Source organism: Phascolarctos cinereus, unplaced genomic scaffold (genome assembly GCF_003287225.1).
Source record: "Phascolarctos cinereus isolate Bilbo 61053 unplaced genomic scaffold, phaCin_HiC Scaffold_1;HRSCAF=81, whole genome shotgun sequence".
Classification (NCBI taxonomy): domain Eukaryota; kingdom Metazoa; phylum Chordata; class Mammalia; order Diprotodontia; family Phascolarctidae; genus Phascolarctos; species Phascolarctos cinereus.
Window position 1 is genome coordinate 150,152,993 of NW_027555514.1, and position 22,400 is coordinate 150,175,392.

Consider the following 22,400-nt stretch of genomic DNA (forward strand, 5'->3'; position numbering starts at 1 on the left):
CAGACTTCTACCATTTTGTGTCCCTCCTTCCCACTTTTTTTTATGTTCTATCTTCCATTATTAGAACATAAGTTCTTTGAGAGCAGGATTTTTCTTTGCATTTGAATTTATTTTCCCTGGTGATTAGCATAGAACATGGCACAAATAAACACAATAAATATTTGGTGACTGACTAAATATAGTCTTTAAGAAGACCTTCAGAGTCTTTCAAATTTAATTATCCTTTGCCTGTGGTTCTTTTTTTTTCTATTTGAAACAAGACAGGAGAGACACCATGGCACAGAATCAGAAAGGCATCCATTCAAGTCCTATTTCTGACACACACTAGCTTCAGGACTAAGGGCATGATTTCTCAGTGCCAAAGGTAACTCTCTAGGACCTCTCTCACTCTCTCTCTCTCTCTCTCTCTCTCTCTCTCTCTCTCTCTCTGTCTTTATATGTCTGTATATGAATACATGTATGCACATACATGTATTTATAGTATATAAATACTATAACACACATATTTTTAGAATATACATATATATTTATACAAAATGACTATATGAATATGTGTATATATCAACTATTGCTGACCTACATAATAGAGGAAGTTTTTACCAAATCACAGATTTGGGCAAGCAAATAATAAAAAGAGAGAAATATCTACTCCTGGAAGAATGTAGAGGAGACTGTCCTAGTCACCGCCTTTTCAATGTTCGCCTCAGCAGGTGGACATAGGGAAGGATTGTTTATTAGTGGAAAGCTTTGCAAGAAAGGTGGCACACAAGCCTTCTGCCAGAGCATGACAAGAACCCAAGCTTTCCAGCATGTGCACACTACCTCAGATGCTGCTCCACTTCCCAACACTAGGAAGCAGCTCTCCCCTGCCTCGCTGCTCCACTCCAAAGGTAGAGACAGAAATGCCACCTAATGAATGTTAATGGAGAAAATCTAATAAAAAAATTTCAAACAGCCAGTTATACTATAAGGATTGTATTTTATTTTATTTATTATGCTTTATTTATTCTATGTATTCAAATGAGGGCAAATTTTCTGATAGAGAAATACAAACTCAAGGTAAATGGAAATTACACTCCCAATGCCTTCCACAAGCACACATTACCTCATTTCCTACACAGAAAAGTAAGCTTTTTGGTACTGGTGTTCACATATGACAGGAAAGGAACAAATAAAGAGAACATAGAAAAGTATAGGCTAGGTCTACCACACACCTGGAGAGAGCACTCCTATTCACTCTTCTGCTGATGGAGACCTATGATTTAGATATGCATATTAAAATATAATACCTATCTCAATAATTGATCGTTTCAACTTCCTAGGTTTCACAGCTTCAGGCATTGTCTGTAAATACCCACTTGGCATCAAGTTTCAAAAGAATTATTATGATTTTTTTTCCTTAGTAAAAGGATTAAGTCTTTTTTATTCCTCTCATCTGAGGCACAAAATAAGAAAGATTATCAAGCTAAATTTCATTTAGTCCAGTTCAGGTGTCAGGTGTCTGGAGTCTATATTTAGCTTGCTTTAGGCACGAGTCACAAGTGTTAGACGTCCCAGGATGTCAATGGCTTTCACATGGCAGGGTACCCTTGAAACTAGATGGACATCCAGGACCCTCTACCTACTTTCTCAGCACTCAGCTGTTGTACTTTGGAAATCAGATGCTTGCATAATAAGTCTGCTTGTGAGCCAGTCTTTCAAAACTCGGGACTGAATGTCTACATCTGGGGAAACAGGGTTCTGTAAGAGTCGGTGAGCAGATTTTCTTCTTGGGGGACAATGCTGGGGGGGGTTAGAACTATATATTGTCTTTGATTTGGAAATTTTTATAAGGTTAAAAACTGAATCTGATAGTGATTATGAAAATGAGCATTTTGAAACCTGTAAAACTTCAAACCACAAGAAAAACTCTCTAAAATTCTTAAGTATTAAGCACTTTGTCATAATATATAGTCACTGATGCCTTATTTGACATCTAAATAACATTCTTCAAATTCCTAGGTTTCCACCAATTTTTTAAAAATTTTTGCCTTTGTTTCTACCTTTGTGCTGTGAAATTTGTCTTTTTACTTGCTTTCTTTGGATGTGAATTTTCATGCTTTTTTGCTTTTCTATACATAAATTTAACTTAACTCTTGTGCATTTTTGAGGCTGAACTGGAATGCCTGTGTCCAAATGGAACTGCTTTTTTAAAATTTAAAGTATATGTTTCTTTCGTACATATATATATACATACATATATGTATATATACACACAAATACATATATGTACACAAATATAGAAATTTATATATATATACATATATATACAAATGTGTGTGTGTATAATTCTATTTTTGAAAAGGATTCTCCATGAATTAGGCCAATTAATGTTCATTTTTGGCAGTTTGGCATATTTAAAAGAAGAGACAATTGACCTTGATTTTACAGATTTGAGTACGGCCTTCTTGGTTTCATGTCAAGTTCAGCTGAAATATGTTTAAGAAATAACCTAACTATGCTTGAATTGTTTTATTCTATTAACTTCTCCACCATTTGGAAGAAAACTAAGTAATCCCACATAAGAAGGATTTTCTCCAAACTTCATCTTTGGCAGTCATGGAAACTATAGATTACTAGTACTCACAATATACTACAAGTGTTACATTAGCTTCTTATTTAAATTGTTTTATTTAAAATGTAAACAGCAATATAGCTGATTACCCACAATAGTTACGTAAAACTATAAGGGCAGTCCAAAAAGTGATATACAAATTAAATGATCCAGAAAATGGTTTTGTGTGCATACTTATGTGAAGTAAGAAAAAACCCTGTTGTAAGAAATCAATCCTTTCTCTTTTGTCAGCACACCCATACAAAACCTTGAAATGAATTGGCAAACTTGTACGTGAAAGTTTTTCTCTGTGTTTCTGTGTATCCGTCTCTCTGATTTTCTTCACACATATACACACACACACACACACACACACACACATACACATGCACCCCCTTTAACTCACTTCTTCTTCAATGATTGGATCTAAGCAGTCTTGAATTTCACACAGAGAAATGGACATCTGAATTTTGGGAAAGATGTTCTGGCATGAAATTCTTTTAAAAAGTTGTATTTTTCCAGCCTTCTATTGTGAGGACAAACACTTCTGTTCAAGCATGAGACCACAGATCTAGAGATGAAGGCAACCTTAAAGGCCATCTAGTTTTATACTTTAAAGAAACTGAGACCCAGGAAAGTTAAGGGATTTAATCAAGGTCCCACAGTTAATAGGTAACAGGGGAAGGATTTGAATCCAGGTCCTCTGTCTCCAGAACCAGTGCATTTCCACTGTACCATGCTATCTTCCAAATCAGGATTCTGATCTTTCTGTCTATTTTACAGGAATGAGATTTTACAACAAATTTAGAATGGTTGGGTTACAGTTTCCAAATTTGAATATAGCTGACTTAAACTGCTTGCTATTACATTCTGAACCATTATCCCAGACAGATTTGGGTGAATAATAAACATAGTCCTTGTGGGAAAATATGTGAGATGCTAACAGACTTGAAAAGCCAGGGAAATATATCCAAGTGATAGAAAACATGAGCACCAATTAGTTGCAATTGGAGCCTCCTGTTAGGGACAGTGATTACTTAATAATTAACTGGTTTGAGGATTTCAGTAAGAAAGGGAACTCCTGAGTAGTTCCGAATAATTTAACTGAAAAGAAAGATAAGCTATCAACCTCAGAGGCAGCAATTCCAACCAATGAAAGACACATGCTTTGTATGTTGATAAACAAAAAGCAAACACTGTGGTTATAGTTTATACTTAATAATCTAAAGATATATTATTGGCCTCATAGAGTAGAGACAAACAAATGTTATTGCTGGTAAAAAAAAAACAATGGCAGTTATGATTATGATTGATGATATTTTAAAGTAAATGCTACACTTAATTCATTCAAAAAGTATTTATTGTGCCATATATATCATGTGCCAGATACTGTACTAGATGCTAATGATTTAGACCAGAGGTATCAAACTTGGATGGGGAAAACTGGGAAATGTCAGAGAATGTTTAACATTGGGGAAATAAGAAATGTTTAACAAACTAAATGAAAATATAATAAAATGTGGAAAATGCTAATTTCTGTTTTTGAAGTCAATATGCTGCCCAGGACAGGAGTTTGCTTCTATCTGAGTTTGACATCACTGCTTTAGACTGTTAATTCATGAGATAGGTTTGTTTGGGGTTTTTTGGTATGTAGGATTTTGACAAAACTATTTAGAAATGAATGGGAAAGGAGTGAACTGATTTTTGCTTCCATTAGTCATTTTTATATTACATGTTCTTCATGGAGAGAACATGTTACCTGATGAAAAGGAATCACAAAGACATGTTACAGGTTGTTGAACACATAAATCTGGAAAATAAAAGCAGGGTATGACAGAAGACAGGAAGTGATGAAAGATGGGATCTGTTTTAGAAGAAAATGAAGGCTATATTTTCAGTCTTATATTACAGATTATGGAAATGTCTCATACAAGCAGAGAAAATATTCTCTATACCTGGCAAAAGGCTTTAGGCATTTTAAAGATACAACAGACTAGCATAGAGCCTGCCACATAGTAGGAGCTTATTCCTTTTTCTTCCACTACCCCTTCTTTTCCCAGGTACTTTGTACTTCAAAATCCCAATAGTGTCTGTATTTATAAAAAAAAAAATCACATGTTAATTAAGCATAATAACAGTAAAAATTATCTCATGGTAAATGAGTTTGACACAGGTTTTTAAATGATATAGTTTTAATAAGATTTTGGTCATTTTCTTATAATCAGTCCACAAGAATTTACTAGGTATCGTCCCTCAAACATAGCAAGTGCTTAATAAATGGTTGTTGACTGACTGACCTATACTATGCCAGACATTTCAGGAAATTAAAAGAAAAGCATGAAAAAATACCTGCCTTTGAGAACCTTTTATTCTATATATAGGAGGAAACAACATTATGCTTACAAGTATATGTAAAAATCTCTACCCAGGAAATGTACAAAAAGGTTCTGTAAACAGTTCTCTGGGTTTTTGCATAAAGAAAACTGCAAGGTGAATGAGAATGTTAGTTTTGAATATATGTTTGGAGATATTCCTTCAACTGCTTTAGGATATTTTGAAATATATAGAGATGTATACAGTTGACTATGAGGGAAAGTTAGAGCTAATTTATAGACAGGATGATGAGATTTCCCATCAAGGACACAGAGACATATTTCTCCTGAGATGGAAAGAATTATGAGTCTTTTAATTCCTGAGACAAATTCTAAAAATTCTCTTTTAAAGACATCCTTTAAAAGACATTGTCAAGATCTTGAAGAATTGTTTTCCCCACCAAGTAACCTCACTTTAACTCCAACTTTTACCCTGACATCTGAAGAATCCAAAACTTAGCCTAGTCAAATATTATATCATAAATGGACTAATGCTGATATGACTAAAACCCAGTGAGATTCCTACTATGATCTTGAAACTCTGCCAATTAATTTCCATCATTAGAATGCCATATATTTCATTGTGTGGTAGATTCTTTTAACAGCATCTTGGTCTTTTAAAAAACAAAAACAAAACAGCACCCATCTTTGTCCAAAAGCCATGTGTCAAGTCTATATATTAGGTGGTATCTATGTGGTAGCAAACAATGTTGAAATAAGAAGTGAAAAGTTTGGTTTATTCTAGTGGAAAACATAAAGACTCTTCTGATCCCCTTAATTGTTAGTGCTGTCTCTGAGGAGCTACCTTTTTATTTTGTACATATTTGCATTTATTCACTTTGTGCTTATGCTGCTTAATTTTCTTCTTTTGCAGTAGAATATAAGCTCCTTGTGAGTAGGGTGTTTTATTCTTGCATATTTTTTTAAAAACTATTCCATTTTTTTCAATAAACAAATATCTATTTTCTCTCCTTCATACCTCCCCTCCCCTTGAAGGGGAAAAAGAAAAAGAAAACCCTTATATTAAATATGCATAGTCAAGCAAAATTAATTCCCTCATTAGTCATGTTCAAAAATATTTATGTTTCAAACTCTGTTGAGTTAATTGCCTCTCTTTTAATAGATAGGGAACATACTTCATCATGGCTCCTCTGCAATTATGGTTGGTCATTGTATTCATCAGAATTTGTGTTTCAAAAGATGTTTGATTTAATGTTGTTTTTGAATAAATTGTTTGGTTCATCTCACTTCACTCTGGAAAAGTTTATTCAAGTCTTCCTACTTTTTTTCTCCTAAAATTGTCCCTCTCATCATTTCTTATGAAAAAATGTTATTCAGTTACATTATTTGCCACATTTGTTCAGCCATTCTCCAATTGGTAGGCGTGATCTTTGTTTCCATTTCTTTGGACCCATAAAAAATGCTGCTATAAATATTTTTGTGCATATAGGTCCTTTTCCTCTGGCTTTGATTGCTTTCTGGAATTGACCTAATTGTATTATTATTGAAACAAATATACATTTTAGTGACTTTAGGGGCTTAGGTTCAAATTACTTTCCTCAATGATTGCACCAATTTAAATGTCTGTTAACTATGCTTTAATGTACATGTCTTCTCACAGCCTTTTCATCATTTATCATTTTCCTTTTTCATCAGTTTTGTTAATCTGGTAGGTGTGATACAGAAACTCAGAGTAGTGTTAATTCACATTAATCTGATTATTAGTGATTTAGACCATATTTTCTTATGGCTATTGATCTCATTTTTTTCTTGGAAAACTGCCTGTTCAAACTGCCTTTGACCATTTATCAATTGATAAATGACTTGTTATTTTAATTATAATAATAATAAATAACTAAAACACAACTCTTACTGTGTGCCAGGCACCATGCTAAGCACTTTATAATTATCATCTCAATCAATCCTCACAACAACCCTGGGATAGTAGGTATTATTATCTCCATTTTACAGATGAGCAAACTTTCTCAAACAAGATTTAACTGACTTGTTCAGGGTCACACTAGTACATGTCTGAAGCCAAATTTGAATTTGATTCTTTGAGACACCAGGTCCTATGCTCTATCCACTGCCACATCTACCTGCCCCATCAATTCTCACTCAAGATTGCTACTTGAGAAGGAGTCAAGCTTTAAACTGCCTAAGACTTTAGCAATATCCTGTATATATTAAAAATGAAACCCTTATCGGAGATACTTGTTGTAAATATCCTCTACTCCCACACTGGGTATTTGTTTTCCTTCTAATTTTAGTTGCATCTGTTTTATCTGGGCAAAAACTTCTGAGTTTGATGTAATCAAAATTGTCCCTTTTCTTTGATCTCTTTGGGATACAGAAATAGTAGTGGTATTGCTGGGGCAAAGTTTTATACCTCTTTGGGCATAGTTTCACATTGTTCTTCAAAACGGTTGGAGTAATTCACAACTCTACTAGCAGTTCTTTAGCACCCCAATTTTTTCACATCCCCGCCACCATTTATCAGCTTCCTTTTCTATCATGTTGGTCAATATGATAGGTATGAGATGGAGTCTAATTTTGCATTTCTCTAATTAGTAGTGATTTAGAACATTTAAAAATATTAAATTATTTTGATTAATCAGTAATCATTTCCATAAACTTTTGAGTTTAAAATTTTTGTCCCCGTCCCTCCCCCACTCTTCAAGATGGCATGCCATCTGATACAGGCTTTACATATACATTCCTATTAAACATATTTTGACATTAGTCATGTTGTGAGGAAGAATTAGAACCAATAGGAGGAACCACAAGAAAGAAGAAATAAACAAACGAAAAATGGAAGAAAAAAATGGCAAGTAGTATGCTTCAATCTGCATTCAAACTCCATAGTTCTTTCTTAGGATGTGGTTAGTATTTTCCATCATAAGACTTTTGGAGATGTCTTAGATCCTTGGATTACTGAAAAGGGTTAAGTCTATCAACATTAGTCATCACACAATGTGGCTGTTACTGTATATGATGTTCGCCTGGTTCTGCTCACTTCACTCTGCATCTGGTCATGTAAGTCTTTTGAGGGTTTTTTGAAGTCTGCCTGCTCTTCATTTCTTATAGCATAGTAGTATTCCATTACATTCATACACCACAACTTATTCAGACATTCCCCAATTGATGGGCATTCTCTCAGTTTCCAATTCTTGGCCACCACAAAAAGTGCTGCTATAAATATTTTTGTGCATGTGGGTCCTTTTCCCATTTGTATGATCTCTTTAGGATACAACCCTAGAAATGGTATTGCTGGGTCAAAGGGTAACAATGCATTAGTGTTCCAATTTTCCCACATCTCTTTCAACATTTATCATTTTCCTGTTTTATCATGTTAGCCAATCTGATAGGTGTGATGTGGCACCTCAGAGTTGTTTTGATTTGCCTTTCTCTAATCAATAGTGATTTGGAGCATTTTTTCATATGACTATAGACAGCTTTAATTTCTTCATCTGAAAACTGCCTGTTCATATCCTTTGACCATTTATCAATTGAGGAATAACTTGTATTCTTATAAATTTGACTAAGGTCTTTATATAGTTTAGAAATGAGGCCCTTGTCAAAGACACTAGTTGTAAAAAATTTTTTCCCAGTTTTCTGCTTCCCTCCTAATTTTGGTTGCATTGGCTTTGTTTGTGCAAAAACTTTTCAATTTAATGTAATTAAAATGATCCATTTTACATTTCCTAATGTTCTCTATCTCCTGTTTGGTCATAAATTCTTCTTTTCTCCATAAATCTGAGAGGTAAACTATTCCTTGCTCTCCCAGTTTACTTATATTATCAGCCTTTGTATTTAAATCATGAACCCATTGACTTTATTTTGGCATATGGTGTGAGATTCTGGTCTATGCCTAGCTTCTGTCATACTCTTTTCCAGTTTTCCCAGCAGCTTTTGTCAAATAATGAGTTCTTTCTTATCCCAGAAGCTGGGGTCTTTGTGTTCATCAAAGAGTAGCTTATAGTCATTGACTACTGTGTCTTGCATACCTAACATATTCCACTGATTCACCACTCTATTTCTTAGCCAGCACCACTTAATTTTGCCAATTGCTCCTTTATAATACAATTTAAGATCTGGAACAGCTAGGCCACCTTCCCCTGCATTTCTTTTCATTACTTCCCTGGATATTCTACACCATTTGTTATTCCAAATGAATCTTGTTATTATTTTTCTAGTTCTATAAAAATAATTTTTTGGTTCTGTGATTGGTATGGCACTGAATAAGTGAATTAGCTTAGGTGGAATTGTCATTTTTATTATATTAGCTTGGCCTACTCATGAGTAACTGATGTTTTTCCTGTTATTTAGATCCGACTTTATTTGTGTGAAAAGTGTTTTGTGATTGTGTTCATGTAGTTCCTGGGCTTGTTTTGGTAGATAGACTAAGTATTTTACAATGTCTATTCTACAATGTCGACAATATTTACAATGTCTAACTTTAAATGGAATCTCTTGCTGTTGGGTTTTGTTAGTAATATATAGAAATGTCAATGATTTATGTGGGTTTATTTTATAGCCTGGAACTTAGCTAAAGTTGTTTTTATTTCAAGTAATTTTTTACTTGATTCTCTAGGATTCTCTAAGTATATCATTATATCATTTGCAAGAGTAATAGCTTTGTTTCTTCTTTGCCAATTATAATACCTTCAATTTATTTTTCTTCTCTTATTGCTAAAGCTAAAGTTTTTAGTACTATATTGAACAGCAGTGGTGATAATAGTCATCCTTGTTTCATACCAGATCTTATTGGAAATGCTTCTAGTTTATCCCCATTACATATAATGCTTGCTGAAAAGTTTAGGTAGATGTTACTCGTTATTTTAAGAAAGACTGTATTCCTATGCTCTCTAGTGTTTTTAATAGGAATTTGTGTTGTATTTTGTCAAAAGTTTTTCTGTGTCTATTGAGATGATAATGTGGTTTCTGTTAGTTTTGGTGTTGATATGATCAATTATGCTGATAGTTTTCCTAATATTGAACCAACCCTGCATTCCTGGTACAAATCCTACCTGGTCCTAGTGTATTATTCTTGTGAAAAGTTGCTGTAATATATTTGCTAATATTTTATTTTAATTTTTCTTGCATCTGTATCCATTAGAGAAGTTGATCTATAATTTTCTTTCTCTGTTTTGATTCTTCTCAGTTTGGGTATCAGCACCATATTTGTATCACAAAAAGAATTTGGTAAGACTCCTTCACCTATTTTCCCAAATAGTCTACATAGTATTGGAATTAATTGTTCTTTAAATGTTTAATAGAATTTGCTTGTAAATCCATCTGGCTCTGGAGATTTTTTCATAAGGAGTTCATCAATGTCTTGTTCAATTTCTTTTACTGAGATGGGTTATTTAAGTATTTTACTTCCTCTTCTGTTAATCTGGGTAATTTATATTTTTGTAAATATTCACCCATTTCCTCCCCTGAAAGATTATGCTCATTTTCACAGGGTAGTTGATCCTTGGTTGTAATCCAGGCTTCTTTGCCTTACGAAATATTGTATTCCACATCCTATGATCTTTTAACGTAGAAGCTGCAAGGTCTTGTGTAATCTTGCCTGTGGTTCCATGATATTTAAGTTGTTTCTTTCTGGCTGCCTGTAGCATTTTCTCATTGACCTGGTAAGTTTGGAACTTGGCTACTATATTCCTTGGCATTTTCAATTTGGGATCTCTTTCAGGAGGAGATAGTTGAATTCTTTCTATGGCTATTTTACTCTCTAGTTCTAGGACTTCAGAGCAGTTTTTCATGATGATTTCCTGAAAGATGCTGTCCAGGCTCTTTTTTCCCTAGTGGTTTTCAGGTAGACCAATAATTTTTAAATTGTCTCTCTTGGATCTATTTTCCAGGTCAGTTGTTTTACCAATGAGGCATTTTACATTTTCATCTATTTTTTTTATTTGTTTGTTTCTGATAGATTGATTCTCACTCTGTCACAGAGTCATTAGCTTCCACTTGCCCAATTCTAATTTTTAACAAATTTTTTCTTCCTCTTCTTTTTTTTTTTTTGTGAGGCAATTTGGGGTTAAGTGACTTGCCCAGAGTCACACAGTTAGTGTTATATGTCTGAGGCCATATTTGAACTCGGGTATTCCTGACTCCAGGGCTGGTGCTCTATCCACTGCACCACTTAATTGTCACTAAATTCTTTTCTTCTATTAGATGTTGTACCTCCTTCTCCATTTGGCCTATTTTACTTTTTAAGGAGTTCTTCTCCTCGGTGTGTTTTGTGCCTCCTTTTCCATTTGGCCAATCCCACTTTTTAAGGAGTTGTTTTCTTCAATGTACTTTTTCCCCCCAGTTGGCCAATTATATTTTTAAGGACTTGTTTTTTTCAGTTAATTTTTTAAAAAATATTTTATTTTATTTATTTACTTACTTAAGCTGGGCAATGGGGTTAAGGGTCACATAGCTAGTAAGTGTTATGTGTCTGAGGCTGGATTTGAACTCAGGTCCTCTTGAATCCAGGGCCAGTGCTCTATCCACTGTGCCACCTAGTGCCCCTACGGTTAATATGTGTTCTTCCTTTTCCAGGCTATTGACTCTCTCTTGCATACCTCTCATTTCTTTTCCCAATTTTTCTTCTACCTCTCTAATGTGACTTTTAAAATCCTTCTTGAGCTCTTCCAAGAAGGCTTTTGGGATTCAGACCAGTTTTTCCCTTTTAAGGTTTCAGATGTGCCTTGATCTTCACTGTCCCCATAATAAGAATCTATGATACATTTCTTTTTGCTCATGGTTTTTGCTTATTTCTTGGCCTTTAAAAAAAATTGAGCTCTCCTGCTGGGGAGCAGGGAGCACTGAACCAAGCTTCTTGTACTGGAAGCCTGGATCCTGGTCACTGGCTTTGAGTGCTGGGGCCTCTGATGTTGGCAGTTGGAGGCTGTAGGGTTCTGGCAGCTTACATTTTGTTGGGCTGGAATCGGCAACACTAGAGTTCTAGGGGTAAGGGTGGGTGGTCTGGCCTCTGGAGGTTGCCTGCTCAGTGGGGCCTTTCCCTTTGCTTTCTTGGGCTCCTTGCAGATTGATGTTTTGCTACTGCAGGATGTCTCTCTGCCTAGGGCTTTCCCTCTTAAAGCTGTCTTCCCAGGGTTTTGCTGAGGCAATGGGAGACTTGGCTCCTGGAGAATGCCATGTCATGTGATGGTTTTCCAAGCCTGTTTCCACTGGTTCCCCTGCCTGTACTGAGGCACTTTGGGGGTCCTGGTGTTGGTGCTTGTCTGCTCCATTACCTAGGTTTCAGGATCTCCTCCTGGTATGCTGAGGTGTGGCTTTCTGCTAGCTTGCTGGGACATCTCCCGATCTATACTGTTCCCCCTCTCCCAGGGCAAGAGGGGCCTTTCCTATTAATCCCTCAAGCCTCCTGGGATACAGGACTGTTGCACTCCATCTTTCTGCTGGTTCAGGTGCTCCAGGGTTTTTCCTAGAGTGATATTTTCTGGGCTTTCAGGGGTTAATAAGGGATGGTGAGAATGACTTACTTTTTATTCTGTTATCTTGGCAGAGAGCATCTTTTACCTAGAGCATTTTTCCCATGTGATTATTAATAGCTCTTATTTCTTCTTCTGAAAGCTGCCTGTTAAAATCCCTTGACTATTTATGAACTGGAGAATGAATTTTATTTGTATAAATTTTATATTTCAGAGATGGGGCCTTTTTTCAGAAACACTTGCTATCAAATTTTTTCCCCTAGTTTCTTGTTTCCCTTCTAATTTTAGCTATTAATTTTAGTATTAGTATTTTAGTATTAGTTTTGTTTGTGCAAAAGTTTTTAATTTCATGGAATCAAAATTATCCATTTTATTCTGTGATTTTTTTCTCTTTTGTTTGGTCACAAACTCTCCAGTTATCTATAGATCAGACAAATAACATAGTCCATGCTCTGTAATTTATTTATGACATCACCCTTTATTGTGAAATTACTTCTCCATTTTGACCTTATCTTGGTATACAGAGTGAGATCTTGGTCTATACCTACTTTCTGCCAAACTGATTTCTAATTTTCCCTATAATTTCTATTGAATGGTCAGTTCTTGCCTGAAAAGGTTAAATCTTTGGGTTTATCAAACACTAGATAAGTAGGGACATTAACTGTTGTGTATTGTGTAGCTAATCAATTCCATTGATTTATCATCTATTTCTTAGCCAGTACCAGGTTGTTTTAATGATTAAAACTTTGTAATATAATTTGAAATGTGGAATTGTTAGGCCATTTTCATTCGCAATTTTTTCATTGATTCCCTTGATATTCTTTACCTTTTGTTCCTTCAAATGAATTTAATTATTATTTTTTCTATACCTATTAAAATTGTTTGATATTTTTCTTGATATAGTACCAAATAAGTAAATTAAATTAGTATAATTGTCATTTTATTATATTTCCTCAGCCTACCCATGAACAACTAATATTTCTCCAATTATGTGTCTTTCTTTATTTGCATAAAAAGTATGAGAATTCTAAATCCGATTCTACTAATCAAACCTCAGTTAACTTTGTAATTTTTCTCTTAAATGATATGAGGACAAGTTAATTAAATTGCTTCAATTGTAGGAAAATAAAAGTAAACTGTTTATGTGACCCTGTGTTGGCTAGTAGAGTGTTCTCTAATTACTAAATTCCCCATTGTCTAAGTGATAAACAAGTCTGAGAAATGGTATTTAAAAAGTGCCCACAGAAGGGTCCAAATATTTTTCAAGACCAAGATCCTATATCCTTGAAGCAAAGATTTATTCACTTGTATTTTTTTTTTAAATAATGATCCATTAGTCTTTGGTTATCTGTATCACATGAGGTCAGGTCACCCCCAAAGCAGATTTTACAAATCAACTTATTTCTGTACTCCTGTCATTCTTCCTTCTTCCTATAAATTCTATGAATATGCATTATTTCATGATTTTGTATTAAATTCATGAATGTGTGTGTGAGTGTGTTGATTAGTTCCGCTTTTTATTCTATAAGAATGTTCTGTATTCTGTCACAGAGATCCTTGGCTATGGGGAAGTCTTGGATCCAATGTACTGACAAATGCTAGCTTTGCTAATAAGTTCATCATGCTTGAAACTTGGTGCCTCAGTTTACATCTATTTCTCATGAAGCAAGTGTTTTGTAATTGTGCTCATATAGTCCCTGACTTTGTCTTGACAAGTAGACTCCCAAGTATTTTGTATTATTTGTAGTTATTTTAAATGGAATTTCTCTTTCTACCTCTTCCTACTGGGTTTTGTTGTTAATATGAGGAAATTCTGGTGATTTGTTTGTGTGTGTGTGTGCGCGCGCACGTGCGCACATTTTAGTATATCCTGCAACTTTGCTTAAGTTCATTGTTTCAATTAGTTTTTTAGTTGATTCTATAGGTTCTCTATTTATATCATTGTATCATCTACAAAGAGGGATAGTTTTTTCCCCTTCATTTCCTATTTTATTCCTTCCATTTCCTTTTTCTTTTCTTATTACTCTAGCTAGCATTTTTAGTACAATATTGAATAAATATTAGTGATAATGGAAATCATTACTTCACCCAAATCTTATCAGAAAATCTTCAAGTTTATCCCCATTACAAGTATTGTTTGCTCTTGATTCTAGAAAGGTTTTAGTTATAATTTTTGGAATGGTTCCATTGATTACTATGCTTTCTAGTCTTTTTTTAATAAAAATGGATTTTGTATTTTGTCAAAGGCTTTTTTCTGCATCTCTTGACATATGGTTTTTGTTGTTTGTGTTATCGATATGGTCAATTCCAGCCCTGCATTCCTGGTATAAATCTCATGTGTCTCTCTCTCTCTCTCTCTCTCTCTCTCTCTCTCTCTCTCTCTCACACACACACACACACACACACACACACACAGAGTTGTAATCTTCTTGCTAGTATCTTATTAATTTTTTCATCAATATTCATTAAGGAAATTGGACTATAGTTTTCTTTCTCTGTTTTTGGTCTCCCTGGTTTCAGTATAAAAACAATATTTGTGTCATAAAAATAATTTGATAAGACTACTTATTTTTTAAAATATATTTTATTTGGTATTGTGATCATTTATTTTCCCCTTAAATGTGCCTCATTTGTCAATTCATCAGGTACCTGAGATTTTTTCTTAAGGAGCCAATTGATGGCATGTACAATTTCTTTTTGTAAGAGAGGATTATGTAAGTATTTCCTATTATGTTAATCTAGGTGTTTTATATTTCTAAATATTCATCCATTTCACTTAGATTGTCAGTTTTACTGGCATATAATTGAACAAAATGACTCCTACTAATTGCTTTAATTTGATTTTCACTGGTGGCCTATTTTTCCTTCTCATTTATTATACTAGTATTTTGGTTTCCTTGTTTCTTTTTTAATCAAATTAATGTTTTATTTATTTTGTTGTTTTTTGTCATAAAACCTACTCATAGTTTTCTTTATTAGTTCAGTAGTGTGTTTAATTTTATTCATATCTCTTTTGATTTTCACTATTTCCATTTTAGTGTTTAATTGGGGATTTTAAATATTCTTTTTCTAGTGTTTTTTTATTGAGTGACCAAATAATTGATGTGCTTTTCCCTCTTTTACTGATTTATGCATGAAGAGATATAAATTTTCACCTAACTGCTGCTTTAGCTGCATCCCACAAATTTTGGAATGTTATTTCATTGTTACGATTCTCTTTAATGAAATTATTGATTATTTCTATCATTGGTTCTTTGACCCACTCATTCTTTGGGATTAGATTATTTAATTTCCATTTTTTTCTATTCTTCCTTGGCACTTTATTAAATGTGACTTATTGTATTATAGTATGAAAAAGGTGCATTTAAATTTTTTTTCTTTTCTGCATGTGGTTGTGCAGTTTTTATACTGTAATGTCTGGGGGGTTTTTTTTGTCAAAGTGCCATTCACAGCTGAGAAAAAGGTAATATCTTTTGCATTCCCATTCAGTTTTCTCCAGATGTCTATCACATCTCACTTTTCTAACATTTGATTCATCTCTTTAACTTTTTCCTTATATATATTATCTGGCTCTGAATGGGGAAAAAAAAAGTTGAGTTCTCCCTGTATTGTAGTTTTACTATCTATTTTCTCTTGTACTTCAATTAACTTTCCCTTTAAGAATGTGAAGGCTATGACATTTGATGGATATATGTTTAGTGTTATTGCCTCCTTGTCTCTGATTCCTTTTAACAATATGTATTTTCCCTTCTTACACTTTTTTAATTAGATCTATTTTTGCTTTTGCTTTGTCTGAGATCATAATTGCTAACCCTCCCATTTTTTCTTCAGCTGAAGCATAATAGATTCTGCTCCAGCCTTTTATTTTAACTCTGTATATGCCTTTCTATTTGAAGTGTGTTTCTTATAAACAGCATATTGCAGGGTTCTGGTTTCTAATCCATTTTGCTATTTGCTTCCATTTTATGAGTTAATTCATCCTATTCACAGTTATGATTACTACCTGCATTTCCTTCCATCCTATTTTCTTATGTCTAACCTTATTTCTTTTTATCCTGTCCTTCTTATAAACATCTGGGTTGCTTATGACCACTTCATTATTTTATCTGCCCTCCCTTTTACCCTGTCACCTCCTGCCTTGGTCTCTTTTTCACTTCTCTCTCTACTTCTCAGGTGGGTAAAATAGATTTGTATTGCCAACTGAGTTTTTTTTTTTGGGGGGGGTGTATTCCTTATTTGAACCAACATAAATATGAGTGGGATTTAAGAATTTCGTGTCCCACAGGGCAGCTAGGTGATGCAGTAGATAGAGCACTGGCCCTGGAGTCACGAGGACCTGGGTTCAAATCTGGTCTCAGACCAAACACTTGATACATACTTACTAGCTGTGTGATCCTGAGCAAGTCACTTAACCCCAATTGCCTAAAAAAATTTTCCTGTCCCCCAACTACTTTACCCTCCATTGTAAAAGCACTTTCTTGCACACTTCTTTTGTGTGAGACAGTTTTCTCCCATTCTTCTTCTCCTTTCCCCCTTCTCTCAGTGCATACCTCTTTTTCATCTATCCATTTTTTTGTACACTTCATTCCAACATAATCAACTTATTCCTGTGCCCTCTTTCTATGTAGAATCCTTCTGAGCTAATAATGATAAGGTTCTTAGAAGTTACATGTATCATCTTTCCGTACAGAAAGATAAACATTTTAAGCTAACTCAGTCCTTTATGATTTTTCTTTCATGTTTATCTTTTAATGATTCTCTTTCGATTTGTATTGGAAAGTCAAACTTTCTATTCATTTCTGGTCTTTTCATCAGTAGTGCTTGAAAGTCCTCTATTTCATCAAATAAATTTTTTCCTCTTCAAAGATTATACAGAGTTTTGCTGTGCCATACAAGCTTTTTTACATTACAGAATTATATTCCAAACCTTCCAGTCCTTTACTATTGTGTTAAATCTTGTGTGATCCTGAGTGTTATTGTTCAGTTGTTTCAGTTTTTCTGACTTTTTATGACCCCATTTGGGATTTTCTTGTCAAAGATACTAGATTGGTTTGCCATTTCCTTCCCTACCTTATTTTACAAATAAGGAAATTGAGGCAAACAAGGTTAAATGACTTGCCCTGGGTCACACATCTAGTTAGTGTCTGAGGCCAGATTTGAGCTGAGCTCTTCCTGACTCCAGGACCAGCACTCTGTCTACTGCACCATCAAGCTCCCTTGATTCTGACTCTGGTGCCACAATATTTGAATGGTTGTTTTCTGATTACTTAAAGTATTTTCTCCTTGAGCCAGGATTTGACTATACTGTTGCCTATACTATTCCTGGTAATCTTCATTTTGTTGATTGGTGGATGCTTTAAATTTCTATTTTGCCATCTGGTTTTAGGAAATTAGGGCAATTTTCCTTGATAATTTCTTTAAATGTGATATGTACGCTTTTTCTTTGATCATGGCTTTTAGGTAGCCCAATAATTCTTAAATGATCTCTCCTTAATCTATTTTCTAGTCAGTTGGTTTTTTTGTATGATATTTCATATGTTTTCAATTTTCTATTTCTATTTTTCCATTTTATTTTCCCCCTTTTCTTTGGTAAATTTTTATTCATTTTAAATTTAAATACAAAACAATGAAAAAAGAACATTTCTATGTATACAGCAGAACATAAAAGAGGATTCAATATAAAACAATAAATTTCCATTTCAAGAAAATCTGTATAGGGGGCAGCTAGGTGGTGCAGTAGATAGAACACTGGTCCTGGATTCAGAAGGACCTGAGTTCAAATGCAGCCTCAGACACATAACACTTACTAGCTGTATGACCCTGGGCAAGTCACTTAACCCCATTGCCTAACCTTCCCCCCCCAAAAAAAGAGGAAAATCTATATAATAAATACTTCACATTGTTTCCAAAGCTACTTAGCTCTTCTTTCCTTCCTTCTATTTCCTTCCTTCTGTTCTCTGCTGTGTACTTTTACTTACTTTTTTTCTGCTTCCACTCACCTGCCAAAGAAAAGGCTACAATTAAACATGGATACATACAGATACACATATACATATGTAGGTATACATATACACACTCATACACATATGTGTACATATTTCTACTTGTCTTCTCATTCTCTGTAGATTGGTACCATCTTCTTTCATAGGTCCAAGTATTTTTCTTGCTTTTCTAAATCAACCAGTTCATCATTTCCTATAGCATCATTTCCTATTCCAAAATAATCTGAAAAATTGTCTATGAGCATTTCCCCCCAATTTTTAATATTTCTTCTATTCTTGGCTACATTGGTTTTTATACAAGAAATTTTTAACTTAAATCAAAATTATCCATTTTCATAATAGATTTTAATGTCTGATGCTGCTGAATAGCCTTCCTTTTATGTCTTTTCCCCTAGTTTCTTTGATATTCTTGACCTTTTATTCTTCCAAATGAACTTTGTTATTACATTTTCTAGCCCAGTAATATAAGATTTTATTAATTTAATTGGGATGTCATTGAATAAATGGATTAGTTAGGCAAAATTACTGTTGCTTTCCTAGCATATCGACTTTACCTACCCATTAACAACAAATATTATTCCAGTTATTTAAATCTGACTTTATTTGTATACAAAGTGTTTTATGTATAGATTCTTATAGTTCTGTTTTATTGTTTCTTGATATTGCATGGCATCATTAGCTTTTTAAGGAATTATTTTCTCCAGTGAGTTTTTGTAGCTCTTTTTCCATTTTACCAGTCCTGGTTTTTAAGGTATTATTTTCTTCAGTATTTTTTGGTCTCTTTTAGCAAACCGTTAATTATCTTTTCATAATTTGCTTTTTTTGCTTTCATTTGTTTACCTAATTTTCCCTGTACCATCCTTATTTTATTTTAAAAATAAGTTTTATTGTTTCCAGGAATTCTTGTTTGACTTGTGTCCAAGTCATATTTTTTAATGTGAAGATTTATTTGCTTCTAGGTATTTTGTCTTCATTGTCTTCTCCCGAATTTGTGTCTCGATCTTCCCTGTCATCATAGTAGCTTTTTGTGGTCATGTACATTTTTTATTGTTTCTTCATTTTTACACCCTATTTCTTCATTTTGAACTTTATGTTAAAGATTGGCTCTATTCCTGGCAAGGGGAGGGACACTTTCTTGAGCTTCAGGCTCACACTGCCATTTTCAGAGTTAGTTCTGATAGTTTTAAATTTTGGTGCTTCCAAAGAGGTGTGATCTGGGAAGAAGTATGATTATTGTTCTCCTGATCTGCACTCTGGACTCCATCCCCAGGAAAAGCCCCAATCCCTTAGGATTGCAATTGATACTGCTTCTCAGGACTCCTGATCCTGTTCCTCAGGAACCCTGATCCCTTGAGACCAAAAGTGATACTATCCTTCATGACTTCCATTCCTTCTTGACTGAAAGTTGGGGTTGTGATTTATCCTTCATTCTTGTAGAGGCCATAACTTGGAAGTGAATTGGATTTAAGTGAGGGAGGGCCATGCAAAGGCACCCATCTCACTTTCTCTTCCAGAGCCATCTGGTTCTAGTGGCCAGATATAGGTCAGAAGAACTGGAGATGGCCCACAATGCAGTGGGAGACCTTGGTCTGTTTCAGTTAAGGTCTTTTAAGCTAAGTACTCACTTTGACTGAGGCAATGCCCATTCAGTGATTAGGGCTGTTTAAAAAGTGACTGAAGGGATGGCCCCCTTAATAAGAAAAGTCAGGATGGATGGGGAAGACTCTCATGGTTTCTGGCCAAAAGAAAACTAATTACTATTTACTTTCACTCTGAGCCATTGGGGCCCAAATAATAACCATTAAGTGGTGCTTGGGTAGGGACCTATTGTTGGCCAATCCATGAGAACCAGAGTGAATTGGGTGTAAGTTATGTTCTTTAAGAAAGAAATCTAGCCAGTAAACCCCAATATATCTAGGGATGTTTTAGGCTTCCAAAATTACTTTCCTTTGGGCAGATCACCCTCAAGTAAGGACATGATACCTCATATAGAGAGAGGAGAGCAGAAGAGAGGAGAGGAGTTAAGTTGCCCAACTGATACGGCCAGTTGGGTCCCCAGTGGCTAGTTCAGGCTGTTCACAGGTTGTGGTTTGCCATTCATTATTTTTTTTTTGATAACTAGTTTATTTATTTTTAGTTTTAATATTAAGATTTTTAGTTTTAAATTTTCTCCCCCTCCAATTCTTCTCCACCTCAAGATGGTGGCATGCAATCTGATATAAGCTCTAATTATACATTCATATTAAGCATATTTTCCCATTAGTCATGATGTAAAGAACAATTAGAACTAATGGGAGGAACCTCGAGAAGGAATCAATAAAACAAAACCACAAAGGAAAAGGAGAGCAAATAGTATGCTTCCATCCGCATTCAGACTCCATAGTTCTTTCTCAGGATGTGGATAGCAATTTTCTTTTTGAGTCTTTTGGAGTTGTCTTAGATTCTTGCATTGCTGAGAAGAGCCAAGTCTATTGAAGTCAGTCATCACACAGTGTGGCTGTAACTGTCTACAATGTTCTCCTGATTCTGCTCATTTCACTCTGAATCAGTTCCTGTAGGCCTGTCCAGGGCTTTTTGAAGTCTGCCTGCTAATCATTTCTTATAGTACAAGAGTATTCTGTTACATTCATATACCACACCTTGCTCAGTCATTTCCCAATTGATGGACATCCCCTCATTTCCAATTCTTTGCCAACACAAAAAAAGTTGCTATAAATATTTTTGTACACATGGCTCCTTTCCCCATTTTTATGATCTCTTTGGGATACAGACCTAGAAGGGGTATTGCTGACCCAGAAGGTTATGCACATTTTTATAACCCTTTGAGAATAGTTCCAAAATGATCTTCAGAATGGTTAGATCATTTCACAGCTTCATCAACAATGCATTGGGGTTCCAATTTTCCCACACTTTCTCCAATATTTATCATTGTCTGGTTTTGTCATGTAAGCTAATTTGATAGGTGTGATGTGGTACCTCAGAGTAATTTTGATTTGTATTTGTCTAATCAATAGTGAATTAGAACTTTTTTTTTTCATATGACTATAGATAGCTTCAGTTTCTTCCACTGAAAACTGCCTGTTCATATCATTTGACCATTTATCAATTGGGGGATGAATTGTATTCTTATAAATTTGACTCAGTTCTCTGTATATTTTAGAAATGAGGCCTTTATCAGAGACACTAGTTGTAAAAATTCTTTCCCAGTTTTCTGCTTCCATTCTAGTCTTGGGTCCATTGGCTTTGTTTGTGTAAAAACTTTTCAAATTACTGTAATCAAAATTATCCATTTTGCATTTCATAATGTTCTCTATCTCTTGTTTGGTCATAAATTCTTCTATTCTCCATAGATATGAAAGGTAAACTATTCCTTGCTCTTCTAGTTTGCTTATAGTATTAGCCATTGTATCTAAATCCTGTACCTATTTTGAATTTATCTTGGTATTGGATGTAAGATGTTAGTCTTAGCTCAGTTTCTGCCATATAGTTTTTTTTTCCTGTTTTCCCAGCAGTTTTTGTTAAATAATGATTTCTTATTCTAGAAACTGGGGTCTTTGGATTTATCAAACAGCAAATTATTATAGTCATTGACTGTTGTGTCTTACATACCTAATCTATTCCACTGATCTGCCGCTCTACTTCTTAGCCAGTAGCAAGTAGGTTTGATGATTGCTGCTTTATAATACAATTTAAGATCTGATACAGCTAAGCCACCTTACCCTGCATTTCTTTTCATTAGTTTCCTTGATATTCTGAACTTTTCATTCTTCCAGATGAATTTTGTTATTGTTTTTTCTAGCTCTATAAAATACTTTTTGGTAGTTTGATTGGTATAACACTGAACAAGTAAATTAATTTAGGTAGAATTGTCATTTTTATTATATTAGCTCATCCTACCCATGAGCAACTGATGTTTTTCCAATTAAGACCTGACTTTATATGTGTGAAAAAGTATTTTGCAATTATGTTCATATAGTTCCTGGAT

General features: G+C 34.4%; 1 protein-coding gene across 4 annotated transcripts in view; it reads left to right on the forward strand.

Annotated features, from left to right (window-relative positions):
- Nucleotides 1-1,564: 1,564 nt before the first annotated feature.
- CD36 (CD36 molecule (CD36 blood group)) overlaps nt 1,565-22,400 on the forward strand; it is a 137,873-nt gene continuing 117,037 nt past the window's right edge. For all 4 annotated transcript variants that reach the window (XM_020984480.2, XM_020984478.2, XM_020984479.2 and 1 more), the window contains exon 1: nt 1,565-1,752. The gene's annotated coding sequence lies outside the window, so the exon portion shown is untranslated. The remainder of the gene's footprint in view (nt 1,753-22,400) is intronic.